Here is a 27,163-nt window from a genome sequence, read left to right as displayed (position 1 = left end):
GTCCTGGGATCGAGGCCCACATTGGGCTCCCTGCTCAGCAGGGAGTCTGCTTCTCCCTCTGACCTCCCCTCTCTCATGCTCTCTCTCTCTCTCAAATAAATAAATAAAATCTTTAAAAAAAAATCTAAAACTGTTCTAAAATTAAAAGTTTATTTTAAAAAACTCTTACAAGCTTCCAGAGAGAAAAAAAAGAACAGAGCATGTAGAGGATCAGGTATTAGAATAGTTTTAGAGGGTGCCTGGGTGGCTCAGTTGGTTCAGCGACTGCCTTCGGCTCAGGTCATGATCCTGGAGTCCAGGGATTGAGTCCCACATCGGGCTCCCTGCGCAGCAGGGGGTCCGCTTCTCCCTCTGACCCTCTTCCCTCTCGTGCTCTCTGTCTCTGATTCTCTCTCTCTCTCAAATAAATAAGTAAAATCTTTAAAAATAAAATTAAATTAAAAATAGAATAGTTTTAGATTTCTTAATAATAATAGTGAAATCTGAAAGATAATGAGAAAATGTCTTCAAAATTGGAAAGGAAAATAATTTCTAAAGGAAAATAAATTCTATACCCAGTCAACCATCAATAAACTGTGATGGCAGAATAAATATACTTGCAGACATTCAAAGTTTCAAATAAAGTATGTCCTCAGCACCTCTTCTTAGGAGGCAACTGAAGGCTGTGATCCACCAATACAGGGATGTAAACCAAGAAACAGGAAACCATAGGATTATGAGAAACAGAAAATCCAGCACAGGAGAGAGTCCATGGGAATCTCAAGGATGAGGGTGAAAGTTGACCACAAGACAATAGCTACGCACCAGGCACAGAGACCGATCAGTCCAGATTGGAGCTCTTCAGATATAAAGAGAGATTTTTTTAATGAAATGAAATCTGAATGCTCTGAGATTTAGATCACTGGCAGGAATTTAGGGGTTGAATTAGTAATAAGAACATGTAATCATTAGGGCGCTTGGGTGGCTCAGTTGTTAAGCGTCTGCCTTCGGCTCAGGTCATGATCCCAGGGTCCTAGGATCGAACCCCGCGTTGGGCTCCCTGCTCCACGGGAAGCCTGCTTCTCCCTCTCCCACTCCCCCTGCTTGTGTTCCCTCTCTCGCTGTGTCTCTCTCTGTCAAATAAATAAATTTTAAAAATCTTTCAAAAAAAAAAAAGAACATGTAATCATCAACTAATGAAAAATAATGCCATGATCAATTTTAGGGAAAACAAAGAGTGATTCAAGAAAGGAACAGTATCATAGAGATACTAGATGTTTCACCTGGAAAGAGCCTGTATTTACTCATAACAATGTAAACATTCAATTTTTATCTCACAAAAATTATGATATAAATATTTTGGGAGGATGAAGGAGATGATGTATCAATCAGATTTTGCTAGGTTGTAATACAGTAACAAAAGAAACCTCAGAGGCTTACAAGAACAAAAGTTCTCACTCATGTAACATTGCAGCACAGCTGTGTCAGCTATGGCTACACCACACTGTTTCCTTCATTGTAGGATCTAGGCTAAAGGATCAGCCCCCTGTGGGGACATGTCCATTTGTTTGGCAGAGGGAAGGGAATAACTCACATAGACCATGCAATGGTTCCTAAAGCTTCTGATCAGAAGTGGCATAATCAATCCCACTCACATCCCACTGACCAAGCTAATCACATGGCCACGCTCAATGTCAATTATGTTATTCCTCCTGTAGGGATGCTAGACCCATGACAATGTGAACAGGCATATTATCCATTTACAGGGAGGCAGTGATTCGACTGGGAACAATAATACAATTGGTGAATGTGTATATGTATTACAGTATCAGATGAAGGTTAGGTGCAGGAAAAGAGAGCTAAAGGTTCACCCCGGACGAGAAGAAGCCAGTAGAGAAGGCCTCAAACTGAAAAATCAGGAAGTAGCCCTTTATGCATGTTATTTAGAAATATGGACAGAAGGATAATAATGCAGGAGTAAGAACTGAAAACAGTTGCTTGTGGAGAGGAGGAAATGGGGGTGGGGGAGCAGGGGCTTACTATTTTTTATTACAAACTTGTAAAACTGCTTGATAAAAATAACCAAATGATGACAAATAACAACATTGAGGCCAAGCAGTTCTTAATCGCTAAACTTCACTGTGCCATGATTACTTTTCACTCTGTTTTGATAGTAGGAGAGTGTATAAATCTTTTTACATTAAAAAAAAGAAAGTGAAATCATTGACAGCTACTATTATATTAACACCCCTTCAAAACCCACCACCTAATGTCATACATCCTCAGTTATGACACTCCTTCCTACATAAGTAAAACCTAAATATTCTCTACTTTCTTTCAGTCAACTCTGTATTATCCAAGCCACAAAAGGATAATAACACAGAAACCCATAATGGAATATAATTCAGAAGTCACACAAATGACTTGAGAATGCATTCACGTTATTACTGTGTGGGTGATTTGCCTTACTAACTATGCATAACTCCAAATACCATTTAAAATTTTTCCCTATGCACAGATTAGTTTAGGAAGAACTGTACTAGTAGCTCTCAGAATAACAGAGCTTAGAGATATAAATTTGCCTAAAATGATACAACGTGAGGCTGACCAAGAGTCAACATTCCTTTTCCCCTCCTCTACTCTCAAGGTATATGCTGCATCTTGAACAATGTAAAAGTGAGAGGCAAAGTAAAAACCAAGCAATATTTCATAGGAACTCAAATTTGGCCTAATATTTTCTTCTCAGTTTAGCTAGGCTAGATGTGAACTTTCATTTATAGGTATTACATCACAACTGATTTCCATAACACAATCAAAACTGGATATAACAGTATCTTAGTCTCAAAAGACCATGAGTCAACCTCATACCAACCTCATACAAGCCTGTCAACCCTCATACCAGGTTCCTGGCTCAGGTCAATATAGAATCTCCCTCATTAATAACTCCTGATGCACTCCCCAAAATGAAAACTTTTGTAGAAAATTAATTCAATGACAATCTTTTAAAAATTGGTGTGTCTTAAGGGTAAGAGAACACATTTCACTGCATTTCTTGTGATACTTTTTGACATCTGAATGAAAATGTTTTAAATATTTTTTAAAGTGTCAGAAAGGAGGGTAGAATGAGAAAGGCACAGAAGGATTTAGCATGTTTTAGGAACAGCAAACAGCAGAATATCCCCAGGGTTGTGGTGTTGGGTGAGGCTGGATGGGAGTTCCCGGAGCCAGGCTTAAAAAAAGGTCTCATGCTGTGACGCAGGGGCTGGACTTTAAATTCAGGTTTTAGAGAGATAATCCTGGGGGCTGAATAATCCTAGGGGTCAGAACTAGTGGGGAGGAGGGATCCGTTTGTGTCCTCAGTCCTTCTTGCATGATCTTGTGATTGAAACACGAGCAGTAACAATGGAAGTGGAGCCAATGAGATGAAGTCAAAGATACTCAGATGGTTGAATCCAGATTTGGGAACTGCTGCAAAGAGGAAAGTAAAGGAAAGAAGGATAGAAATAGGAAACAAGGCTTGATAAGGGTTAGCTTGGTCTACCCCCGACCCAGGATGAGCCCACCCATAGCCTCTGATATGGTAGAACGCATCTCCTCCATTGTCTCTGACTGAAGAAGTAAGTGTGCTTTGGCCAGTTCAGCCTGCACTGGTACCAGCCAGACTGTCCCCTGAGTTCCCCCCCACACCAGGAACTGGGAGACTGAAAACACCATGGGGGAGGCTTTAGCAGGGGGAAATAAGACCACTGCCCCTGCTCCCTGTTGCCACACCCCCAGGAGAGACTCCAATGGAAACTAGAGGGTACGGTCAGGAAACTGGGAAAGGAATTGAGAAAGATGTGGCAGAAGACACAGTTGGATGGTAAGTCATGGTGCTGGATATAACCTCACACCCCAGCTGCCATACCAAATGTACCCACATCCTTCGCTGAGTAGGGGTGCTTCAATTATCACGGATCTGAGGTGGGTTGCCGCAGATGTCATATTATATTTTGTAGACATTTTACTCCATTTTACTACTTTGTGGTTTGCAGATCTCTTTGCAATTTGGAGTTCATAGTTTTCTTTTGGGGTCTCAAGTATTTTTGTAGGCTTTTGAGACATTCCTAGGCCCCAGTAATACCCCCACTGCTCTGTACTGTGTGGCAGTCAGGAAGCCCCCAGCAACCTCTACGGAGGCTGATGGGGTCGTGAATTAGAACACAAGGATGAGGAGCTAGGGTCAGGGTTTCAGTGCCTGTCCTGGCCAACTGGTTTTGCACAGCCCAGCAATGACAGATCTCACCTTGGGGTACAGCCAGAGAGGATGGATGGCCCCATACAAAATCACCCCCTATTACAATTCCAAATGCACACGCTTTTGTGAAGGGGGTAAAATATGCCCTACACAGAGGCAGGCTGGCCCAGAAAACACTTACCCTTTGGAGTGGGAAGCAGAAGCAGAGACGGACATACATATAGAAGCAACTGAAGCATACAAAAAGTCCCTTTAACCTCTTCCAGCTAGCAGTTCAGAAATACACAGGAAACCCTCGATATTTGCAGAGTCGTGATTTGCGGTTTCAAACATGCACAGCGCTGCTCACAGCTTGCTCCTCGCTCCTCGCCAGCCCACACGGCTGTGCTGCAGGCAGCCAGAGGGGCAGAAAACATGGTCCATGTGTCTCTACAGAGCCCCCTCAGAGTGGCCTTTCAGCTACCCTGATTCCATGAGGAGGAGACACTCTCCTTTCCCAATCAGCCCCCACAGATGTACTCTTTTTAACCCCTTGCGGTTGAGTCACAGATTCATACGCTGCCTGACAGGGAGGCAGGGAGCTTAGAGACCTAGCCCTCTCTGTTTCTGAACTCCTTGCCCATTATTCCTGCCATCCCAGCCCCTGTCTGATGCAATCAGGAAGGGGTGTCTCCTAAGCAGAGGCTGTTTCTCTCTGGTTAACATACTGTGGCTGAATTCTGATGGAGAGGGCTCCTCCATCCCCCTGTGGACAATCAGTACTGGCAGGCTTGATCAAGCCCTGCCCCCCCCCACCACCACCACCAATAGCAAGAATCTTCTGGGCTGGACATTGAAAGGTGGAAAGAGGAGATGGAGGGAAAAGCAGAGGACAGATGCTGAGATTCCACAGGGGAAGAACATGTGCCAACCCGACATCCAGGTGAACCTGGACTCCAAGCTCCATTCCTCCCAACCGTTCGACAAGTGTTTACCCTAGCTAGCGCAGTGGAGGCGAACAGAGGAGCACGGATGCCTACCACAGAGGGGAATGCAATCTAAGCTGCAGAGGCTGGGTGTACCCACAGTCCCCATATTTTCCAAACCACAAATCAGAGCTGTTCTGGAAAACCCAGGTCATAGAAGAGCAGGAAATATACAAAAGAACCTTGAATGTAGGATGATGAAATAATGTCTTGGTGTAGATGTGCTGGGATAATGCAATCGGTAACCTGAATAAATCCAGGGCCCCACATCACCCAGTCTCGGTGAGGACTCTAGTCAACATGCAGAGTCCGGCAACCTACAATAACGGAAAGGGGATTCCAGTCTTGTCTTGCTCTGAATGTCATCAGACAGCACGTGATAACCCACAGAAACACCCCTCCACACACACACTCAAGTCTCCCACACCTCTCTGAAGCCTCTCTTTGCCAAACCTTCTAAGTGCCCCCAGATGCCCAGCATGTACCTTCTCCATCCTCTCCCTCCTTTCTCGGCCCACAGGACTGTGGGAGCAATTAGTTCTGTGGGGATGATCCAGGAAGACTTCTTGGAGTGGGAGGCATGTATGGCGAATTTTAAAAGATAAGCTGGGTTTTACTAGAGGAGAAGTTAGTAAAGAAGCTACTGGAGCAGCATTCACGTACAGTCCGGGTTGACAGGCTATCATGAAACACCCTGTCATGTTCAGGGATGGCAAAGTAGCTGGGGCCAGGGTATGCAAAGATGTAGAGATGATGAGACTCAAGAGCTTGGTCAAGAGTGAATTGGGAGGACAGAAATCTGTACTCATTGGAGGTCTTTTGGTAGAAAGGTAAGGTGACCCAAACAGCATTCCAGGAAGACCCACTGGTTAGGTTAGAGAGGAGGAGACCTGTATGAAATGTATTGCATCAAGCCACCAAGCCTGCCTCCGTTTTAAAAGATGCTCAAAATGAATGGGCTTTATTCCCAAGAGGCAGTTGTAATGGAGACAGCTGGAAAACTTGGTCATCTGAAATCTACAGTTGGCTCTCAGGTCTCACTGTAGTATCGCTCTACGCCCAGCTGCCTCCTCCACTGAATCTCTGGCCTGAACCTCGGGAAGCTGCAGAACAATCGGGTCTGACCTTCTTGTCTCTGCCTCCACCTTCCCTTAAGCCAGAGAGACAAGCAGGGAGATGGGCCGGAGAGGGAGGGGCAGCAGGAAAAGACCACGGGCCTGGGCCCCCATGTCCGGGATGCCAGCAAGCAGGGTGACCTGGTCAGAAGTGGCATGCCAGCCAATAGCGTGCTATCATAAACGGCACCATTTGACAAAGGGAGAAAGAAAGCACGGCTTGCATGCCCTACGCGGGCCTAATTAGCTGTGCGGGCTTGTGGCATAAGACTGTTTCCTCCTTCCAATCAAAATCCCAGCCACACTTCAAAACCCACCCCAGCCCCAGAGCTGCCCTCAACATCCCACCCTCATGGCTGTCCCCCTCCTGAACACCGATTTTACCCATTTGCCACCTGATTTCGATGTTGTCTTGTATTTTTTTCATCTTGTTTCAACGGACATTCACGTCTTCTCCCCAATGAGGGAATATATTTCTTAAGGTCAGGTATCCTGTCTTGTCCCAGACTTCCCCACGGCACCTAGCAATACGTTGGGCACATAGAAAGAGCAGAACAAACCGTTGCTGATTTTTTTAGGTGTTTATAAAATAGAGCAGGGCTTGTATTGCTTTCTTTTCTATACTGGGAAATCCATAAGAGAAGCTGGCTTTCACCAACAGATTTGAAAATATCTTACGTAGATGGACAAATACTGGTATCATAGAAGTTGTGGCTGGAGGAAGGACATTTGGGCAACTTATTCCATCTCTCATGGAAGTACTTGGGATGACTGATCTAGAGCAAGCAGGGATAAAGGATTGCTTGGAGGTGCAGGTGGGTACTTGAAACTATGTTCTCCTAGAATTCAAGCCCTGCACTCTCTCATCTTGTTTACAGGACTCGTTTGGCCTCCCCCTGCCTCCAGTCTTTTTTTGGACCAAGTTGCACTTTAGTCCAACCCTGTCTGAGTCATCACGCTTTCGAAATAATCACCCGTCAGTCTGAACTGATGTGCAGGCTTGAGGCTGGCAGGAACAGGTTAATTCTGCATGCTGCAAAAGCGCACTTTGTCATGTATTCATAGAGTGATGCCCATTCCCTTTAACTGTTTCTCTGTGGGCGTGGGCGTGCGTGCATGCGTGTGTGTGTGTGTGTGTGTGGTGGGCCTGCCTGAGGACCTTACAAGCACATGAGAGCCCAGACCTCCTCGGTAGATCAAGTCGTAGAAGAGCAAGATGGGACACTGGGACTCAGATGAAAAGATGTAGTAGATTCGACCCCTGATTCTGGGGCTTCCTAGCTGTATGATCCTGAGCAAGGTCCTTTACTCCTGATGCTGGATTTTCTCACATCTAAAAGATTATTGCAAAGATTAAAAATATGTGTGAGCACTTAGCCTTGGGCCTGTCTTAGGAAAAATCAATAAACAGTAGTGAGGGTCAAAATACCTTTGGCTATTCCCCCGAGTGGGCTCACAGCCTCACCTCCTTCCAGGCCACCCGAAGTCCAAACCCTGCTGGAGACGCCTGCTGGAGTCACATTCAAGTACAGTGAGGCTCTCTCCTAATGAGAATCGAAGAACGGGATCCACACGAAAAAGGAGAGAGCTCAGAAGAAAAGCAAGAAACCACACTCCTTAATGCACTATTGAATCTGCAGAGCCCAGCACGGGACCTGACACACAGAAGGCCCTTGATACAGATTCGTGTATGAATGACGAAATGAGTGAATAAATGGATACATTTATTGATTTGCAGGTCTCTAGTCGAGAGTCTCTTCTCCATATGGGGGTATGCCCTATGCTTAATGAGCTGGAGTCAGAAGAATTCCAACAGAAAAACATTTTTAGTGTAAAGATCCCATCACTGATGTTACATGAAACTGTGGACTTCCACAGGAGGGAGCAAGGGCTGGATTGGGAGCCCTTATTAAAGAGAGTCCGCTGGGTTGTCCAAAGATACCGGAGCTCTTTTCTGTTTTAATTAAAATCAATAATTTTTTTTTATTTTCTTTTCTTAAAAAATATTTTATTTATTTATTTGACGGAAAGAGAGAGAGAGAGAGAGAGAGCACAAGCTGGGGGTGGGGGGCGGCAGGCAGAGGGAGAAGCAGGCTCCCTGCTGAGGAGGGAGCCCGAAGCAGGCTCCCTGCTGAGGGAAGCAGGGCTGACCCCAGGACCCTGGGATCAGGACCTGAGCGGAAGGCCGACGCTTAACTGACTGAGCCACCCAGGTGCCCCAATAATTTTTTTTTCTAACTACAAAAGTAATTTATGTTCATACTAGAAAAACTGGAAAACGCAGATAGGCAGAACAAGAAAACTTTAATCTTCATACTATTTTAATATTCATTATTCCAGACTTTTCCTACAGATAGATACATTTCTATCAAAATGGCATCATACCAAAAAACAGTGTCTTCTTTTGTTGAGCAATTTACTTTGATCATTTTTTTCCAAAGTACTACATACTCTCCACAGAATTTATTTTTCTTTGGTCTAGAAAAGCGCTCCAACTTTAATTAGTTTTTTTTTTCCCCCACACACTCGCACACAGAATGAAAGTAAGACATGGTCAAAATAAGGCACACAGCAACAAAGAGTAAAGAATAAAACGCAAAGTAAAAGCGCCCCCCCATCCCAGTCAGGGTCCCAGAGGTAAACCTTAGAGGCCAGTATTTTATAACTCCTGGTGGTTGTTTAAAACTTGTAATCAGGGGCACCTGGGTGGCTCAGTCGTTAAGCGTCTGCCTTCGGCTCAGGTCATGATTCCAGGGTCCTGGGATGGAGCCCTGCATGGGGCTTCCTGCTCAGCGGGAAGCCTGCATCTCCCTCTCCCACTCCCCCGCCCCCAGGCTTGTGTTCCCTCTCTCACTGTGTCTCCCTCTGTCAAATAAATACATAAAATCTAAAAAATAAAAATAAAAAAATAAAACAAATAAAACTTGTAATCACAGCCTATCACTCACCTGCTTAAACTCTTCCAACAGTTTCATATTCAGAATAAATCCCAAGCCCCTCCCCGCACCCAGGGCCTGCCCTTTTGGACCTTCCACTTTTCTGCTGGTGGAGTAAGGCCTGTGCTCCACCAGCTCCAAGGTCGGCTGGCCCTGGGTAGGCCATGGCTAGGCCGGGCATATGCCCATCTCCAAAAGGGACAGCCTCTTAACCCCTCTGGAGGCCCAGGAAATCCGAGGCACATAAGACTGTTAAGAGCCGGCCGCCCCTCGGGCTCCTCCTCTGTCCAGAGGCCTTTGCACGAACAAAGGTGCCTTTCTCTGGTTCTCACATTCACCTGCATGTGGTACCGGGTGAAAAGTGTGAGGACAAATGGATAGACGGTGTGAGCAAGAAGGCCACAGAGCTGGGCTCCAGCAGAACTGGGCCCTGGGCCTCTCTGCGAGTAACTCGTGCTACGCTCCAAACCTCCGCATTTCCATTTCTTCGTCTGTATAATGAAGCGAGAGGCCTGACTCCCCAAAATCCCCTCCAACGCTAGTGCTCCATTCCGGACAAGCAAAACCATGGTTCTCTGGGGGAAACTACCACGGCATCATGGCCGGTGCCCTCGGAACGGAGCCAGTCCCCCCGAGGGAAGGGAAGCTCTCTGTCCGGGCCTGCCAGGCAGAGGCTCTGAGCTGAACTTGGCCTCGGTGGTGCCTCTCCATTTCATTTATTCTCAAGAACTCCAGAAAGCAGGTAATTTTCAACCAAAAAAAAAATGAGGGCTCACAAATCTTAAATAACCTGCTCAGCTTCCCACTGCTGGCCAGAGGTAGAGTCAGGAGTTAGAGTAAGTCGGTCTGATTCGCAAGACCTCTGTTAGGCGCTGAGTGTAGTTAGCTGGATTTTTACTTTTTGTTTTGTTTTTTGAAGCACCTGGAATAAGACTTCATTAAGAATGCATGGAAAGGGGCACCTGGGTGGCTCAGTCGGTTAAGCGTCTGCCTTCGGCTCAGGTCATGGTCCCAGGGTCCTGGGATTGAGCCCCGCATCGGGCCCCCTGCTCGGTGGGGAGTCTGCTTCTCCCTCTGCCTCTGCCCTTCCTCACTGCTCATTCATTCTCTCTCTCTCTTTCTCTCTCTCTCAAATAAATAAAATCTTTCATTAAAAAAAAGGAATGCATGGAAATATTTTAGGCTTCACATGTTATAATGCAAAGTACAGTAGACTCTTGAACAATGCAATATCACAGGTGCCAATGCCCCATGCAGTCAAAAACCCACCTGTAAATTTTAATTCTGCAAAAGCTTTACTAATAGTCTACTGTTGACCAGAAGCCTTACCAATAATATAGTTAATAATCACAGATTTTGTATGTTATATGTATTATATACTGTATTTTGTAAAAATAATGATAAAGTCAGCTAGAGAAAAGGAGATGTCATCAAGAAAATCATTAAAAAAAATCTTTACAGTACTGTACTATATTTATCGAAAAAAATCTAGCATATAAGTAGACCTGCACAGTTCAAACCTGTGCGGTTCAATGCCAACTTTATAATACCCAATTCATTGTTTTTTTTTAATTTTTTATTGTTATATTAATCACCATACATTACATCATTAGTCTTTGATGTAGTGTCAATTCATTGGGTTTTTGATATGCAATTTAGCCACCTATATATTCTATAGGATACTAAAAATTCTTTTATTAAATTGACCAGACATGAGTTAACGAATTACCATATTCACAAAAACAATAATCAATACTCTGACCCCCATCTGTTATCAATGGATCATAGCCTAACATAACATAATTAGAACTTGGGAGCTCATCTGAATCTTCAGGAAGGCTCACTACACTGCAGCTCACTCGGCCCATCCCCAGAGTTTCTGGTTCAGGGTGGCTCAGTGGGGTAGGGCCTGATAATTTGCATTTCTCCCAAGTTCCCAGGAGATGCTGATGTTGCTGGTCCAAGGACCCCATTTAGAGAATCACTCCTGTCTTCTTGCTCCTCTAGTTCCTACTGGCTCAAGCATTCAGTTATCCCGGCTGTAACTGCCACTGCTTTACTGTCACGCCTTGGCTCCTATGTTCAGCGTAGGCCATCTACCTACTTCTCCCCCTCTGGCTCTCAGCACAAGGAAGAGCTTGGCTTTCTGCCCCATTAGTTGGCTTTCTGCTCCACACCAGCTGGCAAAGGCTAAAAGAAAAGGCCTTCTAAGTAAGCATCCCAGCAGGGAGAATTCCCTATGATGAGCCGTTGGATCAGAGGGAAGGCTGTTCCCCTTTCAGAGCATAAGATCTTCCCTTCCCACCATACATTGGGTGTCTAATAAGTACTTATATCTACATACAATTGGTTTCTTCTCTAACCTTTTTTTTTTTCAAAGCTTTGAACTCTTCAAGATGAAATGCTCCTTTTTTAATCCCAAAATATAGCTTTTTCCGAACTTTTCACATACACACACACACACACACACACACACACACACACACACACACACCAAGGAATGCAACCAGGATTTTAAATAGTGGTTTCTGCACAGAAGTCCAAGTGTGAACTATGGCAGTGTTTCTCTGTTTGGCCTAATTTCCTGCTTGGAGTTGTCAGGTATAATCAAAGGATTGCTGCTTTTGGAGTGAAGGTCTAAGTTAGGGGTTCTTCACTTGATCTCCACTCCTCTCAGGACTGCTAGTTGATGAGAACTGCTTGAAAATCAGACTGGGAGAGTGCAGTGTCCTTACTGAGAACGTCTTAGAAAGAAGCAAAAGGCAGCTCTGGGGCTGGGCTCTGGAGCTGCTCCACCAGACCCTTGTAAGGAGATGCATGGGCCTTTGGGGATCTCCATGCTGCCCTTCTGCCCACTTCTGTGCCCACATGAGGCCATCCAGGCAGGGCAGCAATGAGAGGTCCCTGCCATTGGCCTACATGGGCAGGCAGCCAGGATCTAGTCCCAGTCCTCAGCCCCACCACTGAACAATGAGTGCCCTGGGCCACTTACTTGAGCTCCAGGGGCCATATTCGGTTGTGTGTATATAGGGCAATGGGCCTGGATGACCTCAGAAATCCACTCCAGCACAGTCTGTTAGCGAGAACAGGAAACGGTTCTGGCCAAATGTGCTAATGAATGTGCTTTTGATGTGACAATACCTTGGCCTTTGTGAATTGTGCATGACCAGGGAGGAACTGTTGTTGTCTGAGAGCTGAAGAGCCCCACCTGCCAGGGCAGGATCCTGTGCAATCAGGGGGTGCCTCCCTAGAGTCTGTCCCCCACTGGCCCAGGGGCCTGCTCTGACCACCCCACCTCCTGCCCACAGGGCTCCCTTCTGCATGGAAGGTGGACTGAGAGAACACACCTGGGTGGGCTGCATAGGACATAAAGAATCCTTTCCCATTTTTTCTCCCTCCCAAGTCTCTGCCTCACTGACACCCCCCTTTCCTGACATATGCATATTCATTTAATATATATGTTGTTAAAAATTAACCACTGAGTTGTAAACCTAAACACAAACCAAATTCTATGGCATATAAATTATACCTTGATAAAGCAGTTAAAAATAATCTTTAGGGGCACCGGGGTGGCTCAGTCGGTTAAGTGTCCGACTCTTGATTTTAACTCAGATCTCAATCTCAGGGTCATGAGTTCAGGCCCTGCAGTGGGCTCCACGCTGGGTGGACTAATTTTTAATGTAAAGATTTTATTTGATTCTTCTGCATTTAAACTCTGAATCAAAACTAAAGAACTTTGGTCAGGACATCTTCAAGATGATCACATATATACACACACATATACACACAGGGCTAAAGCAAATGCTCCTAAGTAAAAATAAGCACAAAGGGCAGAAGCAGAGAGGCAGCAAAATGATCATAAGCATCCCGAGGTCAGCAATTAGGGGCATCTGGCTACCACTTGGGCAGCCGGAAAATGCTATTCCTTTGCCTCAGGAAGTGGGGACCCTCCCAGATACCCAGAAGGGCATACGGTTCCCAATCTTCAGAGCACTCTTTGCAGCATTTACTTTCTGATGGAACATCAAATGAACAAAACAGACCACACAATGAAGAAGCCACTGGAACCCCTTCCCAGCCCTGGCCAGGTCCGGGCACCGGCGATCCCAAGGTTCACCATGCACCTGTGGATTTGGACAGCATTTCCCCTGCACCCACCACATTTGAAGAGTTTTGTGGTTCTGCTATTTAATACTCCCTACAATTAAATGGGATAGAACAGACTTCAAGTTGGCATCCTTTTTTTCTGAACTTCAAAAAGAAAATCTCCCATTGGACCATTTTTAAAATTCAGGAGACTTATACCTGGAAGACCTTGAAAAGATCTAAGTTTCTTTTCTTCCTGCTGCTCTATTTTGTTTGGTCAAATCAAGCGATGCCAATGGCAAGTTCCCTAATGATTGATTAGAGGGCGGGGTGTGGGTGGCTGGATTTTCTGGCAATGTTAGCTTGAAAGAGCAATTTGTGATGAGCTCTCCGCTTATCAGAGAGCTCAGCTACACCAGAGGCATGGCGGATGACTAAAGCCACGGGGGGCGAGGGAGGGTGAGGATGGGAAGCAAGGTACCCAAACCAGGAAAAGATCAGATGCAGCAGGTTCATTTATTTTGACAAATCTTTCTTTGTAATCATCTGTAATAAGACCACAGTACACTGTGCCATGTGTATGATATATTTTGGGAAGGTAATGAAGTCCGGAGGATAGGCAGCATAACTCAGTTCCCAGCCAGTAAATCTTTGCTTAGAAATAGGGTAAAGTCAGAGGTCGGTAGGTGTGTAGGGGTGTGTGTGTATGTGTGCGCGCACGCGTGCACGCTTGCGTATAAAAATTATAGGGTTGGTACATTACCAAGGGCAAAAATTAGCCAAGTTCTACTACTACACTGAGATTTAGAACATCAGAGTACAGTGACTACATTTTTCTTTAGAGATCTTTACAGCTATTTGAAATTATGAACCCATAATATGCAAATGCACAGGGCTAAGAAATACACATTCTTGGCAGAGACTGAAGATGTTATAATGTGTGCTGTAAACGGCAACGTGTATGTGTATAAAATCCGTGCGCACATACTAACTGGTCGATTATCCCCTCTAAAACCACACATAAATTCTCCTGACAGGAATTGGAATTTCACACACATCCCAAGAATGAACAGACTCTTAATGTGCTGTGTGTGTATGGATGGAGTATAAAAAAACAATAGAATGGGTCACTAGGCTAAGAGAGCTTTCTGATTCTCAAGCGTGACCACAAAGGAACTTGGGGCTACACTTTCCTTTTGAACATGATATTATATTATTCATAGTAGTTGGTAATATTTATTAAGTTCTGGGCTCTGTGACAGCCACTATACTGGGTGTTTACCACCTATGATCCTGTTTAAGGAGGGAAGAAGGGAGAGAGGGAAGGGGAAAAGGGGTGTGTGTGTGTCTGTCTGTCTATCTGTCTGTCTGTCCTATTCAAAGGCTTTACCACTCTGTCAAATGGCTACTTTCCCAGGGAATGTAACAATTTACAATGGTGAAAATGTTAGTTTGTGCATGAGGCGGGTAGGAAGGGGAACTAGGTTACCCAGGTACCCCAGTGGCTGGGGCAGAGTCGGAGGACAAAGATGTGTCCTTTTGTGATGGGACAGACTCCTTCAGACCCAGAGCCAAAATCTAGGCAATAGCCATTCCTGAGCAAAGAGCAGAAAACTCGGGAACCGCAGGCCAGAATCTGAGAAGAGGTAACAAATTCCCAAAATAGAATGTTGCTGAGTCAGGTCTGTGCAAATGCAGGGTCTTGAAAATTATAAGGAAGAAAAAGAAAAGCCTTTAGTTAAACAATGGCTTTTAATGACTTCTGCAAATACGTGCCACTCAGCGAGGTGGCTCAGTCTGGTGCATCAGAATCTGTCATGAGAAATTTCTGGCAAAGCCACGAAGAGAGAACATAGTGTGATTTAGTTTTCTATAATGTAAGCAGAGATATTTTATCAAATAATTCACTTTTACCACCTTTCTCCCCACCTCCACCCCCCTCAAAAGCAGTTTAGGAAAATATCCAGGGCTCCAGGTAGACAAAGGCAAGCACGCACTTAGCGATTTTCCGGAGGCTGGCAGGACAGTGACTGGGATTTTGGACCCCCACCCCGACCCCGGGCTTTGTCATCTGTGCCACCCAGCTTGTGCACACAATTTCTGAGTTTTTGGAAGCCCGCTACAATCTCAGTTAGGAGATGATTTGCAAAATGGACACAGGCACATCTAACATCAGAAGTTAGCCAGAAAAGCATTTCCTTCCCTTGGGGAGCTTTCTGTATTTTGCAGAGTTGAAGCAAGGAGCCTGAGATGGACATCAGCTCATCCGGTGAGCTTTGAATCTACTAATATTTCATTAAGGCACAGATTCCTACCTTTCAGAAAAATAACAGGCAGGCTTTTTTTGTTGCTGTTCAAGTGGTTTGTATTTATGTGTAAATTAGTACTAGGACAGAGAAACCTTGAGATTACAAAGATGGATATAAATCCACTAGGGGAAGCTTATGCAAACTTGGGCCTTGGAATGGGGTCCTTGAATCTTTCCAGCACATCTTAAAACCTAACCATGACACAGGATTCAACAGCCCCCAAACCCTTTCTTCCGTCCCTGTCCATGCCTCACCCCAACAACACATATTGTTTGGCCCACATCACACAGAGAAATGAGTATAACAAAAGAGGAATTCTCATCCTTGACCATGAACCACAAGGTCGTGAGCAAGTTGGTTCTCATAGAAGTTGAAATATGGGATCATCCATCTATGGAATTCTAAAACGCGGATAAAGGCACACGTCTGGGATTTTAGTGACCTGGTATTCCTATGCGCTGGTAGTTGCATTTTTACAACAGTGATTTAAGTAGCTCCAAACGCAGTTTCCTAAAATGCCATAGGAAAGAGACATTGGTCAATGAATAAAAATCATCCCAGTTTGGTTCCAGACTGAAATACATGTTTTTAATAGTTGGTATGATGTGGATTATTTCTTCCTAAATTCTTATCATTTAATGCAAAAATCAACAGTATGACATCACCAGAAATATACCAGAATTGAGGGGGAAAAAAAAAACAACACAAAGTAAACTGAACAGAGGGGATAAACAGCTTGGCACTTAAGATTTGCTGCACTCAATTCTCCAAGTCTGACCCCCTTAACCAAATGTATTTCCTCCTGCTTCCTACGTGGGCCTTCCTGATGAGGAGCTACTTCTTCAATGAGCATGACCCAGGTCATGTTGGTACTACCACCATTCCTTTGCACAGGCTGTTCCTCTCTCCCTGAATAATCTCCAGGAAACTCGGTGTCCATTTAAGTGCAGTGGAAAGAATATGGGCTCTGGAATCTGAACAGATGGGCAGTGACTGAGAGAGGCAGCTGAGAGAAAGCAAGAACATGGTGCCACAAGCTCACTGCTCACACACAGCCGGGCAGCCCAGAGCCCCCTCCCTGGCCCTCTGTACCCCCACCCCCAAGTCAAAGAGCCCAACATTCCCTCTGTGACTTCTATGTTCCTTCATCAAGGCTGCCCCCAATGCTGCATTAACTGTCCTCTTCTCCTATCGAAGTCACCCCCAAATGCACCCCTCCCCACTCCCTGCACAAATGTGAGGGCCATCCTGCATGCCCTTTCCTCTTTGCTCCCCCCACCCCACCAATGGCCTGGCCCAGAGCCCAGTGCCCAGCACATAGTGGGAACTCAAGAAACACTGGTTTAATGAATGAATGTTGACCTTATGATTCATTTTCCAGAAAGTTCAATGCAAAAATTATTTATTCTACTCTTAACCCTTAAACAATTAGCAATTTTACTCTTTCAAGCATCTTGCAAACGATAAATCAGCAAACTTAGAACGCTATCAGTTTGTCTAAAGTCAGAAAACTCAAGGATTGCTTTCATAAAAAAAAAAATCATCAGGTAAAAACCAAGAGTATTAGATTAGCAAAAGACTGGAAACAACCAAAATATCTACGGATAAGGGGCTGGTTAACTAAGTCAAGGAATACCCATACAATGGAATCTACATAGTTAAAACAAACAAGCAAAAAAGAATAAAGAAGTTCTTTATAGTCAGATAGTCAGATGTCCCCAAGATTTAGTGTTGTGTGGAAAATGTAAAGTGAAATGTAGTGGGTATAGTATGCTTCCATTTGGGTAAAAAATTTCAAACCTACATACATACGTGTATATATACATATACGTGTGTATACATATTTTCCTGTATATTCATAACATATTTTTACACTGAAGAAACCAGTGACAGTGGTTGACTCAAACTAAGGGAACCAAGAGATGAGGAGAGAGAAAGATGTTTCATTTTGAATACCCTTTTGTACCTTTTGAATGTTAAACCATGTAAGTATTGACCTATTCGAAAAAATTAAATTAAAAATTCAAAGCAAACAATGTGTGGAAAAGTAATAAAAAATCTAGTTTAGGAAAACATAAAAGAGAAATCCTCATTTTAAAAAAATGGTTCAAGGCAGCCTGTTGAGTCATCTGTAAACCATGGAGGAGACGAAATCTTGGGAGGCACCCTTGCGTGGCAGAAAGGAGGCCATGGCTGCTGCGGCCTGAGACTTCTGGGGCCTCTCTGACCCTCAGTCTCCTCCTCTGTGAATTCAGGTGTTTGGACCAGCTCTTAGAGAGGGCAGGCCCTTTCCCCCTGGGGGAGTAGGAGGTCCTCAGGTAGATACACCTAGTCACTTGGTGACAATCTAATTTAAAAAAGAAGAGCCGGTCCTTTAAAAGGAGAGAGAGAGTGCCCCACCCACCGCATCGGAGTCTGTGGCAGGGAGATAAAAACCTCAAATCCCTCCTCAGCAGAGAGCAATAAAACCAATGCGTCTCACTTCAGGCGCTTAAAATACATTTGCAGACACACCCTTCCCTCCAAACACACCTGCTGCCTTTTTCCTCCCTCTTCCCACATCCTCTCTGGACAGGCCAAGTACCCATTTATGACAGAGCTGAAATATTTCCTTTTTTGTTCTAATATTTCCTGCGGGACCCTCCCCTCTCTTATGGCTGCCATTCAAGGCCATCTGGGATGACCCAGGAATAAGAAGATGCTTCAGAACTTAAAGACAATGAAAACATGTCACTTTTTAAAAATAATAGTTCACACCCAGCCACCTCTATCCCCAAAACATACTCTTAGATAAAGGCAACTTAATGGTGGCGACTGGATATTGGCATTGCTAGAGAGGCTTACATGTCTCTCTAAATTGTCCAGATAGAACTTTCTATGAGATACTTGGAAACATGGAGCCTGGGCATCCTCTCTGTTGCCCTCACTTTCTCTCCAAGCCCCACCTCCACCCTCTTCCAACTTAGGAAGTGGCTAAATTTGTTCTCCTTGCCTTTCTCTTAGGAAAGAGAACACAAGAGCCCGAATGGGTCTTAGAGGAATTGCAAGCTCATTTTGCAGATGGGGAAACCGAGGCCCATGAAGGTGGGAGGGCTCCCTCAGGAATACACAACACACCCACCACTGGGCCGGGACAAAAGCCAGGACTCATAAGCCTTCGCTTCCTCCCTAACATACTTGCTTTCATGTGTTCCTGCCCAGAGGCCCAGCTGCCTTCCCTGCAGGGTGCAAGCCCCCACACGAGGTAACACCAGCCTCCCCGGGCTGGCCCTCCCGGCCCAGGCCAAGGGCTGACTGGGCTGACCCAGGGGACGGCCACACACCTGAAATGCGGCACCTATAGAAATGGTAAGAGTTTGGATATATTGGGTTAAATTAAAGGCACTTCCTTTTTCCTTTTAACTTCTGTTTCCTTTTACTTTTTTTAAATGTGGCTGCTGGGAAACTTAAAATTACATAGATGACTCGCACTATATTTTTACCAGGATGCGCTGCCCCAGGTCAGATGGTCTTACCTATTTAGCTCCCAATCAGCAAAACTGAGCTACCCCATGTGCCATTCTCTGTGCGGCCAGTCTCTAGTCTAAAGACCCACCCATGCCTAGGAGTTAAGGGGTAATGTGCTCCCCCGATGTCTAGAACAAGCCTCTAAACCCTCAGGGTGATTTCTGCAGGTGTTTCTCCCCTTCCCTAGGGGGGATGGAGGGAGGGTTTCCAGCACCCCTCAGGCGACATTGATTCTACCTCCATGAGTGGTGGCTTCCCCACAGCTATCTTTCCTGTGGACTGGATTTTTATCCCCCGAAGTATGGTAGTAACTTGGGGGGGAGGAGGAGGAGAGAAGAAGGCAGTCTTGGATGTTTGGGGGCCCTGCTCCTCATTCATGCCTCCTCCCTTCCGGGTAGAAGTAGAATTCACAGAGCACATGGCAACAGTGCCTTTCATGGATGCATGCCTGTCTTTGTTGGGAGTCGTGCTGAGGGCTTTGGGTATATCACGTCCTCTTGTTTTCCCATCCACCTCAAGAAGTTGGTGGTCACTGTTTTCTAGATGAGGAAACTCAAGCTTTGAGAGGTTCAGCAACATGTCCAAGGGGACCACAGGAAAGCGGCCAAGCCAGAGGGTTCAGATTTCATCAGTTCTAAAACCCATGCTCCTCACCATCGCTTAACTTCTTGAGGTCTCAATTCTGAGGCTCCATATAATTCACTCTCCTGCCTGGGTGCCCTCTACTTCTTGTCTCCAGGGAATTAAACACCTCCAGCCCCTCATATCAAGACTCCATCTAAACATCACTTCCTCCAAAAACCCACCAAAACTAGTAAGTCAGAGAACTGCTTCTCATGTTGCCCTTTCCTGCTTCCCAGGATGTGATGATCTTCCACACCCCTTCATCCCCAGGCCCTGAGCTCCCTTCCCAGCCAAACTCACTCCCAAAGAAGCCTTGACATGTGCAGGCCTAAGTCTCTCCTCCCACAGGAAGGATTCTGCATTCCCTTCATTCAGCAAAATATTTCCTGAGCACCCAATGTGCAGCGCCCATTCTCGTAGGCCCTGGGAACATGGCGGTGATGGCAACAAAGCCCCTGGGCTCCTGAAGGAGCAAAGGTTGCCTCCAAACATCCATGCCCTAAACACACTAAACCAGGGATCTGGGTTCATATTTCTCAAGATTCTCCTGCTGTTCTTATTTTTAGGTCAAGGAATGATCAGTTAATGGGCTCTGGGTTTGGTTTTTTGCAGGCATGTAATGGTTAAAGTAGGAAACATGACCTGAAGGAAGGCTCCCCATCTATTAAAATACATTTCTAGAGGCCATGATGGCCTTGGGAAATGTGACAGAATGCTCAGTAAGGAGACAGCCTGCAACACCATAAGCCAGTAGCTCTTCACATGGTGACAGAGCAAGGCCAGGAGTGAGCGGCACCTTCCTAAGCACATTCACCACGTGTTGGAGGAGGGGACTGCTCTCCTAATTTAAACTGCATTCGGTAAAGCTCACTGAAATCTTCCTGGCTGGTGGAGAGATGTGGAAAATACATTTTCTTCTAAGTATCAGTGATTCACAGTGGGAATGGCTCAGACTCCCAAGAGAAGAAGCCCTTCTGTTTATTAAGAGATGGCATGGGTTTACAAAATTTCAGAAAACGACGTGCAGGAGTATGTAAGTGCCACCACTCATGTAGGTAGAATCAATGTCACCTGAGGGGTGCCGGAAACCCTCCCTCCATCCCCACTAGGGAAGATTTGTGTGTGTGTGTGTGTGTGTTGATGGGAGCAGAAAAAAGACTGGAAGGAAATGCATCAAAATTAGGATGTCGTCACAGCTTGGGGGTTTAATTTTACACATTTCTCTATTTTCCAAATTTTCTCTCATGACTCTCATGGCTTTTATAATCAGAAAAACAGTAAACTGACGGCTAATGGTTTTTTAATTTCCTCAAGAATCTGTTTTTACAGGCATCATTTCAGTGGGGTTTGGAAAGCAGCAGGGTGTGAAACACAAATGAAGTCCCCCATTCCTGCCGGGCTGAGCGTACCCCTTGGCCCTGAAGAGAAATCCTCCCAGCACCCACACGGGCAACCAGCTGTCCACAGCTGTTCCGAGGAGGCAGCGAATGAATGGAACTGCTGGAAAAACACAACGTTCCTGACTCTCCAAGGGTGGCATTATGCTTGGAGCGCTCGCTCACCAAAGAAGTAAATAAACAGAGAGAGAGGTGGCAGCCAAGCCAGCTAGAGGAACTTCAGTCCTGGAGGTGGGTCAGCTGCCAGGGCTCCTGACTCTTGACATGGCATCAGGGAAAAAAAAGATACCTCTGCCCAAACCAACCAGCACTGTGGAGTCAGGGCTAACCCCGGCTGACCACGGCCTTCCCGGGCTGTGCCTAGTGAAAGCCATCCACGCTTCCCACCACCGGCAGAGCACACAGGGGCACATTTTCTTTCTGCCTCCTGGCCGAAGAGATCCCCGAGAGCAGGGCCCCTGGCGGGTTCATCTCAGCAGACCACCGGCACTCACGGGCACACCCCACTCACCGTCGGTTTCCTCGGGCACTGCTCCATGACAGGCACCATTCTGGGGCTGAGGATACGGCGGGGAACGAAACAGACAAGGTCCCTGCCTTCCTGGAGCTTACATTCTAGTGGGAGAGACAAGTGACAAACAAGAGGAAAATCAGGATTATGTCCCAGACAGAGGTGGGTGCTATGAAGAATAGAACACGGGGTGCTGTCTCTGCTGGGACCTGAATGACAAGGGGTAGGGGCCAGCTGGGGGAAGATCGGAGGGAAGGGCACCCTAGATGAAACGAACAACTGAGGTGAGCGTGGGAGGGGAGGGAGTCTGAGAGGCAGGCAGGGGCCAGACCCCAGAGGGCCCACAGGAGCATACGCAAAGGAGTGGCCTATCTGCCTCATGAAAGGAGACTCACTCTGCATGCTCCAAGAAGGACTCCATGGCTGTCCCTGGCTTCCAGCATCTCTGGCCGGGTGGAGCGGCCAATCAGTTTGGCCCAGGGCTTCTCAAAATGCCTGGTGAACGCTCTCTCTTCTCATGTACCCTCTGATTCTGCCTCCTCGCCCTCCTGACACCAAGAAACACTGCCCATGGCAAGGAAAAAGCAAACCCGACCACCGTCCACCCACCCACCAGTGCCCCCCAGTGCTCACTCAGCCAACATCTGCCGTGCCCAGGGCTCACGCCGCGTGCTAAGAGGGTGCCAATGAGCAACACAGGAGCCCCACCCTCAGGAGCCCCCCGCATGCGATGCCCACGCCAGGCTTACCAGGCACCACCACCCTCAGCCAGGAGCGGCCCAGCACCCACCTCTCCACCTCAGGCGTCCTGCTTGTCTTCTCTCCCTGACAAAACCTGCCTCAAGCCCCTGAAATGCTTCTGATGGGAGGATTAATTCACTGCAAGGGGCTAAACAGAGAGACAAGCTCAGTGCCTTGCCGGCTTCTTCCACCGCCCACCCTCATTCTTCCATCCACCAACCCAGGGAGAAAATATGCCTAGCTGCAGGGATGAGGTTGTAACCAGTGGAATGGCAGATACTATTTATCTGAAGACCAGAGAGGACTGAGGTGTTGGTCGAAGAGTGCAAAGGCGAGGGGGACCATGGGGGACTGTGGTCCAGAGTAGGGGTGGGCAAGGGGTGGAAGAGCTTTGTGTGCATGTCTCACACCTCCCCAGCCTGCACCACACAGCAACGCCATGGCTTATAGTCAGAGGAAAGCACATCTGATAGGTTGCTTTCAGAATCTTTTCTCGCATAAAAATCACTACTCAAAACAGCCAAGTAACCCCACTTTCGCAGATTCTTAAGTTCTGCTCTGTAAGATTTCTAGGGTGTGCCTCATTTTGTGCGAATGGAGGGCCTTGCCTGAGAAAAAGTGCACACACAGGATCCAGGAAATCCTTCTATCTTAAAACTCCCAGAGCTGCCGAAGTTCCAAGAAGATCTGCAGGACCCCTCCACACAGGTCAGGGTTCACACCAATACCCACCATGCAGTTGGGTGGTGGTTTTCTTCCAGTGGGGCACGGCCATCCTGGGGAGAAGTCACCACCGAGGATGGTTCCAGACCCTTGAGTCTCTTCTTCCCAGGAGGGGAGGAGGGGTTATAAATAGCCTGGACTCCTTCAGACTGACACAGGCACAGATCCCACACCCCCGTCCCAGCCTCAGCCAGCTGGTCCCTCCTCCCCCAAGTTCCCACAGCCTGCTATAAGAGGGAGGAAACTGCTCACCCACTGTGGGGGTGGGGAACAAAGTCCTTCAGGCCCCCATCAGAGAGAGTGGCCTCCCACGAATTATAACTGTAACCCCACCACACCTCTGCACCCTTCTGTAATAGCAGTGCTGGAGAGAGGCTGGGGGCAATATGATTAGGGGACCTCTTACCCCTGCCCCGGGTCACCCCAAGAAACCCTGAGCTGAATGCCCAGAGTATGTTAAGGATGAAGCATAGGAATCACCCTCTCTCTTCTCTCTGCCTCAGCTTCCCTATCTGTAAGATGGACAAAGAGCTGAACTCCCTCCCACGGGGGGATGGCCATGACATTAGCATGCGATGAAAGTGAAAAGGTGCTGTCAGAAGGTAACCCTGGACTGTCATGATGATGTCAGATCTTGCATTCTTCTACAAGAGCCCCCAGCACAGCTGTGAAGACACCGATTCTTATCTGTTCATGAGAGGAGAAGAATTCTACTTGGTGGCATTGAGTTAGCCTTGAATTCTTGATACTGCATGCCCTTGAAAGTAATAAAACTTACAAAATATTCTCTCTTACAAGTCATTTCTGACTAATACAGATCGATATATGCCACACCCAGACCTATTTCGATGGAACACGGTTCCACTGGACTGTTTATGACAGTATATACTGAAGGATGAGCATTGCCCTAGAATATTTTGGGGTTTTTTTGGGGGGGGAGCTCTCAACAATCATTCTGTTTACCATTCAAACCCTTCCCATCCATACCCACTGGTAAGAAACAAGTGGCTAAAATCTAAGTGGCCAACTCCCAGTTCTTTTTAATTAAGACACTTTGTTTGCTCAATAAAATACAGCATAAAAAACATTTACTGAAAACCCACTCATTGATGTCTAATAGCTGTGTCAAATACTCATAACAACATTTATTCCAACACCCCCAGATAATTGCTCATCTTTCTCATTTGGTATCCACAACAGCACAACATTCATGTCCAAGTGTAATTGATCCAGAATTGGGCTCCCTTTCAAAAATATCTGTAAAACCTAATTACCAGGAAAACAGAGTTCTGGCATCCTACGGAAAGAGGGTGCTTCACAATGAGACAAGCTGCAAACTCATCTTGGCCAATCAAGCTGCATTATGTTACAAAAGGAGTTTGAGGAATTTGGGGTGAGGAGAGAGCAGGAAAAGTTGGAATAGCATCAGATTGGAATCTTCAGTGATAGTGCTTTTTTTTTTTTTTTAAAGCCAAGGGCAGAGAACAGGAGATATACCACATTAGCTGGCAAGCATGGCCATAGAAAGTACCAGATAATGAGCCCCTGATGGGCTTGGGGTGTGAGGTGGCATTTCTGATCTCAGGCCCTCCGAGGCCTTGCTGAGGGAACTCTCTCCACCCTGGTCTGGGAGGCTGATGTCATTTTTCTTCTCCTGGGGTTTCTAACCACTGTGGCAGGTCACTTTCCCTTGGGCCTGAGTCTGCTCATCTGTAAAATGAGTGTTCCTCATATCTCTAGGACATCTTTCTGCTCCAAAATCCTGTGACCTTTTTTTTTTTTTTTTAAAGCAAAGGGCACGGTTTCTGATCAGGTGCTCGGTGGGGTAGGGGGAGAAGCGAGTGGGTGCAGGAGCAGTGGGGAATGAAGGACTCAGTGTTTCCAACCAACTCTCTCGCGGTTCTGTGCACACTTGCACCAGCTGGGTATCAGATCAGACCCACTCCGGGGATAAAGATTCCTTTCAGCCCAGGACGGACCTACCGGGGTGGTTCTAACCTAGCTGCCCTGGATTCGACAACAGGCCAATGAGGAACCGGGCCAAACCACTGGACTTCTTGGAGCCTCTCTCCCAGAGCTCTCCCAGAGCTGACTACACCACAGCACATCTTCCTTTTCGGAGGGGTGTTCCCTTCCCACCTTCATCTTCTTTCTGTCCCAGAGACCCCAGAAATCCCAGCTGTAGCCTTGCAAAAGATCCGGTGAAGCTCCCAGGGCAGGAAGCACCCACTGCCGTCTCCTGGCTCCCCTCGTCCCTGGACCCTCCTAGCCTAGATTTGGGTACCAGCCTCCACAGCTGGTTTCAAAGGAAAGGAGAGTCGTTGCGGCTCTGCTTTTCTGTGGCTCCTCCTAGCTCTCCTCCTAATGAAATCAGACAACCAGCCCGAATAACAAAGCAGCACAGCGGCCAGAGACAATTCGATTTTCAAAGGAGCAAGAAATGCGCACGCCCGGAGCGAAGACGCGCGCGGTTCCTAGGAAGAGACCCTGCGCTGCCCCGTGTGGGCGACAGGTATCGGGCTGGCCTCAGCTTAACTTTCCCGAGGTACGGAGGAAACGTGTGCGTGAGCCCATTTCCCGCAGCTTCCCAACGGACGGCCGCGTGAGTCTGAAGGTCCCGCAAGGGCGCCACCTCGGGCAGGGACCGCCACGAAGCCCGTGAGCCGCGTCGCGAGATGCGGGATCCCGGACTTTCCAGCCCCCTTTCTAATCTTCAAGATAAGAGTGTGAGGTGCGGGTGCCAAAGTCTCGGGAAACCGTCCCTCTCCAAACTGTTCCCGCGCCTTCCCGGCAGAAGTGCGGTAAAAGTTTTGGCAGAAACCACCTGTGGCTACCGACAGGCCCGCCCTGTCCGGGCCCCGAGGCGCCGCCGAGCCCGGGGCCGCACGCGCCCGCAGAAGTTCCCCTCCAGCCCCGCGCGCCACTTCGCTCCGGGCCGCGGTGCCAGCCAGGAGGCGCGGCGCCCGCTCGCTGGCTCGCTCTCCGCTGGCTCTCCCCTCCTCCCTCCCTTCTCCTCCCGCCTCCTCCCGTTGCATGGCTGCCGCACGGAGCCCCTGAATAGCCACCGCAGCCCCCCGCCTCCTGCCCGCCGCGCTGGGGGCGCCCCTGCCCCCGCCGGCGCCCCGGGGCGCGCGGACCGCCGGCCTCCTAGCAACAGCCCCGAGACAGCTTTCCGGTGTCGGCGATGCGGAGCCACCCTCCGGGAGCCCCGCGACCCCCTGACCCGCCTCGGCAGCGGAGGTGCGGGGGAGACCGTGACCCTCGCAGCCGGTGCCCGAGCCCGGCGCGCGAAGCCACTCACCTCTGCGCGCCGCCAGCCCCGCGCGTCTCCCGCACTTGGCGCCGGGCCGAGGTCCTCGCGTCCTCCTCCGCCGCCGCCGCGGTCCGTCCGTGCCTGTGCGCCCGAGCAGCGCTGGCCGCGCGCTGTCAGAGTCTCGTGGCGGGGCTGCGCCGGCGGGTGTGGAGTCGAGCGGCGGCGGCGGGCGCGCGGGCAGCTCCTCCCTCCCCGCGCCGCGCCTCCGCCCTCCTCGCGCCCCGCCTCCCGCGCCGCGGCTGTCAGCCCCGCGCCCCGCGCCCGGCGCCCGCGCGGCCCGCGCCACCCGCTCGGGGGGCGCACGGGGTTAAAGGGCCCGGATGTCTACGGTCGCCTCTCCGCGCGCCCGCCCCCTCCTCCGCACCCCCTCCGCGCCTGCCACACTTGCACTTGCTGCGCCCCGACCTCCTCCCCGGCTCCGTGGAATTTCTATTTTGACAGTAACTGTGGCGGTGGGCGGCGCGGCGGGGGGCGCCCAGGACCCGCGGAGGCGGCGGGCGGCTGGCAGGACCCGGCGCGGGGGCGGAGTGGGGGGCCGGGCAGAGCCACCATCCGCTCGGGGCTTTTTTCTTTCTTTCCTTTTTTCTCTTTGCCTCCTCCAGGATTTAAAGGGACAGCCCCGGCCGAGGCGAGGGGCCAGGCGGCCGCCGTTTCTCCGGTCTCCAGACGCCCTCTGCGGCCCGGCCGGACCCGCCCGCACCCGGAGCACGGGCTCGCGAC

The 27,163-nt window shown here is 48.1% G+C and overlaps 1 protein-coding gene across 4 annotated transcripts in view; it reads right to left on the bottom strand.

Annotated features, from left to right (window-relative positions):
• ZBTB7C (zinc finger and BTB domain containing 7C) overlaps window positions 1-26,629 on the bottom strand; it is a 355,735-nt gene extending 329,106 nt beyond the window's left edge. For all 4 annotated transcript variants that reach the window (XM_073898237.1, XM_073898236.1, XM_073898239.1 and 1 more), the window contains exon 1: window positions 26,432-26,629. The gene's annotated coding sequence lies outside the window, so the exon portion shown is untranslated. The remainder of the gene's footprint in view (window positions 1-26,431) is intronic.
• Window positions 26,630-27,163: the final 534 nt, after the last annotated feature.

The sequence above is a fragment of the Callorhinus ursinus genome, unplaced genomic scaffold (assembly GCF_003265705.2).
Source record: "Callorhinus ursinus isolate GAN/ISIS: 27379988/994484 unplaced genomic scaffold, GSC_fseal_2.0 scaffold11, whole genome shotgun sequence".
Classification (NCBI taxonomy): domain Eukaryota; kingdom Metazoa; phylum Chordata; class Mammalia; order Carnivora; family Otariidae; genus Callorhinus; species Callorhinus ursinus.
This window is presented reverse-complemented; position numbering and strand designations above follow the sequence as displayed.